General features: G+C 34.0%; 1 long non-coding RNA gene across 1 annotated transcript; it reads left to right on the top strand.

The window, feature by feature from the left end:
- The first annotated feature begins 3,186 nt into the window (after nt 1-3,186).
- On the top strand, nt 3,187-6,869 carry LOC138893353 (uncharacterized). The gene is made up of 3 exons (XR_011408709.1): nt 3,187-3,423; nt 3,655-3,755; nt 6,608-6,869. It is a non-coding gene; the product is annotated as an uncharacterized lncRNA (long non-coding RNA).
- Nucleotides 6,870-8,848: the final 1,979 nt, after the last annotated feature.

The following is an 8,848-nucleotide window of genomic DNA, read 5'->3' as shown; positions in this document are numbered from 1 at the left end:
GTTCTGGATTGAGATTTCTTCTTTTGGTCATCTCGAACCTTATGCCTCGAGGTAAAACCTGCTTATACACCAAAATAAAACAAACGAACAAAATATTTTTGCCCCAGTTTTTACTAGGAAAATTTTGTGAGTTATTTGTAACAAAAATTCTAAACTACTCAATTATTGAAAGCAATAAAAAGGTCGTTGGTGTACCCTGGGAAAGCATGATTCTTTGTACCCTGATTGTCTAAATGGTGTCTTAACTAAGGATTATTGTGCTTTATGTTAGAAAAATGTGGCTAGGGAACGGTGTACCCTATATTTGGAATGATATCAGAGAGTGGTGTACCCTGCATTTAAGATCAAATCAACTACGGGGTGGTGTACCCTATATTGGAAAATATAGCTAGGGATTGATGTACCTTATACTGGCAAAAACTAGGGAATTGTGTACCCTATATTTGGAATAGTATCAGGGAGTGGTGTACCCTGCATTTCAGCTCAATCAAATAGTAATGATACCAGGGAGTAGTGTACCGTGCATTTAAGATCAATTGATAATGATATCAAGGAGTGGTGTAACGTTCATTTAAGATCAACTCAACTAGGGAGTGGTGTACCCTATGTTGGAAAATACAGCTTGAGATTGGTGTACCTTATACTGGTAAGGAAACTAGGGAGTGATGTACCATATGTCTAAAATATCATCAAATAGGGAGTGATGTACCTTATGTTGGAAAACACAGCTAGGGATTGTTGTACCCTATACTGGTAAGTAGACTAGGGAGTGGTGTAACCTTTTATCTAAAATATGATCAACTCGGGAGTGATATACCCTATGTTGGAAAGCATAACTAGGGATTGGTGTACCCTATACTGATAATGAGACTAGGGAGTGGTGTACCCTATGTGTAGGAATGATATCAAGAAATGATGTACCTTGCATTTAAGCTCTTTCAATAAAGATATTAGGGAGTGGTGTACCCTGCATTTAGGCTCAATCAATTAGGGAGTGGTATACCTTATATTGGAAAACACAGCTAGGGATTGGTGTACCCTATACTGGTAAGGAGACTAGGGAGTAGTGTACCTCATGTCTAGGAATGGTATCAGGGAATTGTGTACCGTACATTTAAGCTCTATCAAGTAGGAGGTGGTGAACCCTATGTTGGAAAACACAGCTAGAGATTGGTGTACCCTATACTAGTAAAGAGACTAGGGAGTGGTGTACCCTATGTCCAAAATAACATCAACTAGGGAATAGTGTACCCTAAGTTAGAAAATATAACTAGGGATTGGTGTACCCTATACTGGTAAAGAGACTACGGAGTAGTGTACCTTATGTCCGAAATAACATCAACTAGGGAATGGTGTATCCTATGTTGGAAAATGCAGTTAGGGATTGGTGACCCTATACTACCATGACTTTGAATTTTGATTTTGATTTTTTATTTTTTTTAGATAATGAGTAAAATACGGGAAATAATTTTGAGAAGACTTCCCTTTTGTCACGACCCAAATCGATGGGCCGAGACGGGCACCTGGTACCGTACTCAACCGAGTACATAACGTAACGTATCTTCCTTATTACAGCATCATAGGTAAGTGGGCCACAAGGGGCGTCATGAGATAATCAGAGTAAACATGAGGGAATACCCGACATAGAACAAACCAACCTGATATAGAAACTCATATTTATGACATACGGGCCTATAAGGCCAATGTGATCCATTATATACTTAACATATAGGCCGACAAGGCCATACAAGTATCCGTATACATGACATCTGTCTACAAGCCTCTAAGAGTATACACTTATCATAAAGGTCGGGACAGAGCCCCGCCATTCCAAATAATATACGTCTAAATCATACCGACCAAACAAGCAACTTCGGAGCAAATGGAACGCACCAACATCTTCCGCTGAGGTGATAGCCTACTTGGAGGACTCTCGACCTGTCTATCGAGACCTGCGGGAATGAAACGCAGCATCCCCAGGTAAAAGGAACATCAGTACAAATAATGTACCGAGTATGTAAGGAATGAAATTCAATAAATAATAGACAATAGACGTAAGAGATACATGGAGTAAAAGACTCGACATGTATATCTGAATATCTCTGTGAATCATTTAATATTATAATGTCATGCATATGCGTATAAATGTCATACCATGCATGAGTATATGCGTTCATAACATCATCAAGCCTCTGAGGGCATCCCATCATATCATCTCGTCCACTGTGGGCAATTCATCAACGTTTACCAGCTGATCAGGTGGTGGTGCGTATATAACGCCGTAACCTTTTCCATATCCCATATATATATATATATATATATATATATATATATATATATATATATATATATATACGCATATATAACGCCATCTGGTCATAGGTCACTGTGCATGTATAAATGCATGAAATGCATATGAAACACGTTAATACGATTTCTCGGAATGTTATAAAAATAATATGCCTGTCGGATAAACTTTATCAAATACGTATTTTTCTCAGACCCATGAACAGAAGATATAATAATAATTCACATGGAAAATCAAGAATATAGACACCCCTATTATTTCTATGAATAAAGTTATTTATGAAAGTTGTGCATTTGCTCGTTTCGTTCGTCATATAGATCATGCCAAAAAGAAAGAAGGGATAACCTTAACATACTTTTAAGGCCAACTTTCTACTTGTATCCATGAACAATCCCCTCCACGCCTCAATCTTATATGCCAAAACTAGTCTTCTTCCACGTTACTTCACTACAAGAAAGTCTCCAATTTGCAATTATCCGAAGGAAATTGATGTGTGTATAATATCTATGTTGTTTTCTGCATTTGCCTTAATCATAAAACTTAGTATCCAAGAAACGAAATCCTTTTCCAAATATCATGTTGCTGAAGGCATAACCAATGCTACATTAGTTCTTGAAATCAATAGGCAAGTAGAGGAAATCATATTTATTCTTATGAGTCTCGTCAATATTTGCTGTGAGTAGAATCTTTTAAGTGTACTTGTTTGGGATATTTTTAAGTATTGAAGTAGTCCTACTATCTTCTCCGAGACTCATTTTATTCATGCCACCTATCTCTATACATATATAAAGCAGGGGAATACAAATCTGACGTAGCATCTATCAAATGTCAGGCTTTGTATTTATCTCTTTTCTTAGAGCTTTCCCTTTTTTAACGAAGAAAAAATAGTTTCCTGATAAAAATTAAAGTCCCGTCTTTTTTCTAAATTCCATCGGTTACACTCATATGTCAAAAAGCAAAAAACCCAACAGTCGCTTCTGCTTAAATTCCTTCCATAACATCGCTCACTCTCCTCTCTTAATTGCCATACGTGTCTTTCTCTTCAATCCTCTGTGTTTTAGTACTCTTCTTTTTTCTCAATCGCCACAGAAGAGTTGTTTCTCTCAATTCTCAAGGTAAATCTCTTCTTTATGATTTTGGAACATAGTTATTCTCTTTCATGTTTGGCTTGTTTTCTCTGCGTTATACCTGCAACATGAATGTATCTCTATTTATCTATTTTCAATTTTAATATTTAGATTTTATCTATTTGTTATTCAACTTCTGAAATATTTCGCTAAATTTTTAATCGTTGCTTATCGCAAGTGCTTACCAAGTTTATTCTGTGAAAAAAATAAAATTAACAGAGCATGTTTATGTTGATGCCCATGAAGTGCTCGACAAAAAAAGCCCTATAGAGGTACAATTCAAACGGCTGCAGGACAAACCACTCAACAAATGCAGGTCGGTTATTCTTTTACACCTTGTATAGTTAATAGTTGGGACAAAAAAGGAACAAACGACCTTGAATAATTGTGATCATTTAATTATACAGTGTCTTTAAATGTTCATTACAGTTTAGTCATATGGAGTTTCGACTATTAGATTTTCAACTTCCTGTTAGTTCATATATTCCTTTTGATTATAAAAAAATCTTGTATATTTCTATTTCTATATTTGCCCTTCTCTCATATTATTTTTCGCTCCACTCTTTCATGCTTTGATTTACGAGCGACTTATGCATTTAACATACAAGCAACATTTTAATAATCAGAATACGACTTATTTGCAGTAGCATTGCATTGCTTAGGAAATCTGTTTTTTAATTTTCTCATATTCTTGCCTTTTTATCTAAGTATTCTTTCTCTTAATTATCATGTTGTTTCTGCCTTTTTGGGGTGTTTGACATTTAAATGAAGCATAAAGTTAGCTTATACTCTGATCAGTTCTTATACGGTTGAGGGGAATAACGGAAATATCTATCTATCAGCTATTGGAAAGGTTAAAACTATTAAAATAAAGGTGACAATTAAAGTTGCAAAGCCAATAGTTTCTCTTCACACCCCACTTTAACCTTAGATTTCAATCAACCCACCATAATTGCCCACCACAATGCGGCAATATTAATCTAACGGGGACAACCGTTGATTTCTGATGCTGTTAAAATTGACAGAATGAAGCTTGTGAAGAGAACACTCAATGGCACGATGATATAAATTACATGCACTTACACTTGCAAAAGATGCAGTATCAATATTTGGCAAATTTGAAGCAGCAACTTGCTTTTCCTACTTTCAGTATCAATATTTGGCAAATCTGGAGATTCCTTCTAATCTTTTATCATACAGGATTTGACCATACTTGTCTTTCTCTTCATCCTCTGTTTTTTAGTACTCTTCTTTTTTCCAATTGCTACAGAGGAGTTGTTTCTCTCAATTCTCAAGGTAAATCTTTTTTTTGTCATTCTCAATGTAAATCTTTTTTGTGTGATTTTGGAACATAGTTATTCTCTTTCATGTTTAGTTTGTTTTCTCAGCTTTCTGCCTGCAAGACTGAAGGTATCTCTATTGTTGTCTATTCCCAATTTTAATATTTAAGATTTTGTCTTTTTGTTATTCAACTTCTGGAATATTTCACAAAATTTTTATCTGTTGCTTTTCATTGTTTTTGGGTATTGGACTTTTTAGTTTCCATTGTCTCCAACATTCTTTTTCAACATATACTTGGTGGTGGTTGATAAGTTTATCATTTGATTATTGGTAATTGGTGTTTGGATCTTTGAAATTAGCCGTCATGCTATGTTGGATTGTTCCTACTATTTTTTTACATTCTATTTCGCGAAGATTTGATTTTTTGGTTTCTTTTTCACTTTGTTTTGTTGGAAATTTAAATTTACTGTGAACTTGGAGTTCTAAGATGTCAGACACAAGCGTAAGGCCTTAAAGCCAGTCTCTGCAATTTCGGGTACTGAAATAGTATAAATTTTCTTAGTTTGTCACCAATCAAGATTTCATTCTTAATTGGTACAAAACATTAATGCTTCAGCTCCAATTTTCATGCCTTTTCTTTTTCCATACAAGTTTGTGAATAATTTAGTTGTTGCGTAATCATTATCACTAATAATTTATTATTCAAATTCTCCAGCTGTCCCCCTTTAGCTATCCTTGGAGCATTTTCTGTTGGGTATGCATCTAACCTATCGTATATAGTCTATATTTTGTTAACCTGCAGTAGAGTCAATCTGAAGCATTGATTGAGTCCATGGTATATTTTACTCCCTATATAGTTTGTTAATCAGTCATTTATAGAATATTATGTGAAATTGAAGTCACTATTTGTTAGTATTATGTGAAACTGAAGTCACAGTTAGTTTTCTACCTCGGGGCAACAGAGTTTTGTAGAATTGAGTCGCCCGAAGAGAAATAGAGAATCAAAAGTATATACTTTTTCTCTGAGTTTGTTTTTATTCTTAAGTTTATTTTTTCCGTGGTCTATAACCGCTCCATCAGTCCATCTAGAGTATTTGTCATTCTTCTCAACTTGATATTTTAGCTTTCATCACTTTCAGTGACCATATTTACTAATAATTTGTTATTCAAATTCTCCAGCTGTCCCCATTTAGCTATCCTTGGAGCATTTTTTGTCAGGTAAGCATCTAACCTATTGTATATCGTCTATATTTTGTTAACCTGCGGTAGAGTCAATCTGGAGCATTGATTGAGTCCATGGTATTATAGTTTGTTAATCAGTCATTTATAGAATATTCTGTGAAATTGAAGTCACTATTGGTTAGTATTATGTGAAACTGAAGTCACAGTTAGTTTTCTAACTCGGGGCAACAGAATTTTGTAGAATTGAGTCGCCCGTAGAGAACTAGAGAATCAAAAATATACTTTTTCTCTGAGTTTGTTTTTATTCTTAAGTTTATTTTATTTTCATTCTTAAGTTTATTTTTCATGTGGTCTATAACCGCTCCATCTAGACTATTTGTCATTCTTCTCAACTTGACATTTTAGCTTTCATCACTTTTATTGACCACATTTAGAGGTTAATACTAGAACAAATGAAGTTGGAAGCAATTGTGTGGGAACCCCTTTGCTAAAGAGGTTGAGTTTGAGAATAGGAATAGATTTCTGAGGATCAACTATCGATAGTTGACGTGTGATTAGTTTTCTACATGTTACATTTATTCATTGAGGTATATCATAATCTAACAACTTTGTGTTTGTATCTACCAAAATCTTTCAGCAATGACATCTTTGGTAGAATTCAGTTTGCTAATTATTGAAAGAAGCCAACATTTGTATTTCTTATGGAAAGAAGATAGAAGCTCATATCTTTTATACATAAAAGAACTAGGTAAGCTTGGCAATGAGGGAGCAAGAATCGTGTTTACCCTTTGAGGCGGAAACAGAGATAGAGGTTCAACGTAGTTGGAGCTTCCAAGGTCATAAATGTCTTCTACATAGTCGAGTGTATCTTAGTAGTAGGATTTACAAGTTTGATTCCTTCTCTTCTTTAAAGTCTATTTGTAACCTGATAGGACTATCTTTTAAAAATTGATTAAGTTCATGATTATCTGTCAGCCATTATCATTTTTCTTTTAGTTTTGTGATTTTCACAGTTTTCATTCCTTAATTTAACTTGTGTGTGATTATCTTTAATGCTGAAGTTACTCAATTGAATGTGTGGATCATCAAAAAAATATTTTAAATAGTAGTGTAATACATGAAAGAACATTCCAACTGCAAAGGGTGTTATAAACAAAGGGTAAATGGTAGTAACTTGAGTTCTTAATCAAACCAATAAGTGCAAAACTATGTGTTGGGTAAATTTTAACAGGGGGGTAATTATACTGTTGATTCTTAGGAATTAGGTAATATAATAAAAGCTACACCTTCATATCCTTGGTTTTGTTTCACTAAAAAATAAGTATTAATCAACAATATTATATATATATATATATATATATATATATATATATATATATATATATATACTTTATTATAGTATTTTGCTTTTGTTTATCTCAAATACTAAGTATCTACCTTTTCAATACCAAATTTTCATTTTTGTTGACGTTGATCTTTATGAACGATTCTTTGTTGCTAATAGGAAAGTTTGTATATCATTTATATAAATCTGATCTTCTAATAATACTTTATTTATTTGTTTCATTAGTAGTCTTAAGATGAATTTTCTGTAACTTTAAGGAGTATTAGATTAATTTTTATTTTATTTTAATACTACTTTGAATTTTTCTTACATAGATAAATCTTAAAATGCTTCAGAGTTATAACTTATATGGAAGTATATGTTTTAACTTCTAACTAAACTAAAGTTATGATAATGTCTTTTATAAACGCGCGAAGCGCGGCAAATTCACTAGTTTAACTAGATTTATGAGTCATTTAGTTAATCCTATATAGCTGCCACGTTGGGGGCTCAAGACTTATCCAAAATTTTATAATTAACTAACTAATCTTCCATGAAATTCATTAATTACCCAATTATTCACATAATTCCCTAATTAATTAGGTAAAATCCCATTACCCAATAATTAAGAATTATCTCAAATTACTTAAAATACTACTCACTTTTAACATACTTTATACACCGTACTATCATGGTCATGTGGTACCTTGTATGGCACTAATCCATAAATACCGGGTATTTTAGGTCAGGTCGTATTTTATCCCAAAATGTCAAACTTCGACGAAATTTATTTTTTTTGTTTCGCTTACCCTCTCACCTTCACGAATTAACTTATCACTTGTTTGAAATAGCGTAATACTTATAATCCCAAAATAAATCTCATTCCCGAACTTACGTCGATTAACTCACGACGAAGCTTTAACGTACGAAAATGCGGAATGTAACATCTCATTTTCAAGCTTACATTAATTTACTTATGGCGTACTTCCACGTACGAAAACATGGGGTGTAACATCATTCTCCCCTTTGGAACATTCGTCCTCGAATGTTGACTGATGCACTTATCATTTTTATAACTTATGTCTTCCGAATACTTTAATATTCTCCTTGCCATTTAGGCAACTGTTCTTTGAATAAATCCAAAGGCTAGGGCATTCCCCCTTTAGGCCTCTTTCTCACACCACGGTCTGTGGTCGGAATTCTTCCAATCTTGTAACTCTCGCTACCTTTTGCCATGCAGCCTGTAGGACTTTTTCCTTGCATGTGCTCCTATGCGACTCTTCCCTTCAGCTTTTAACCAATCATAGGCCTCACTTTGGGAACATATACAGAACTTGATAAGATGTCCCTCTGGGCATCTATAGGTGTATTGAAGTTCTTTGGTCGGTACTTTGTCAAACTTACGAGTATTGCCATATCTCCTTTCATACTTTGTAACTTCTATCCATCCATTGTTGATTTATCTCAATGTTGATATACAATCTACCACTGATATCTTGAAACTTCTTACGTAAAACATTGCCACTAGGGCTTACGTTGCATCGCTTTTAAATGCTATTAGTCTTAGTTTCCTTTGAGTTCATTCAGGCTATACTGAGCTTTCTATAACTTAGAGAAACCATCAAC

This window comes from Nicotiana tomentosiformis, chromosome 6 (genome assembly GCF_000390325.3).
Source record: "Nicotiana tomentosiformis chromosome 6, ASM39032v3, whole genome shotgun sequence".
Classification (NCBI taxonomy): Eukaryota; Viridiplantae; Streptophyta; class Magnoliopsida; order Solanales; family Solanaceae; genus Nicotiana; species Nicotiana tomentosiformis.
This window is presented reverse-complemented; position numbering and strand designations above follow the sequence as displayed.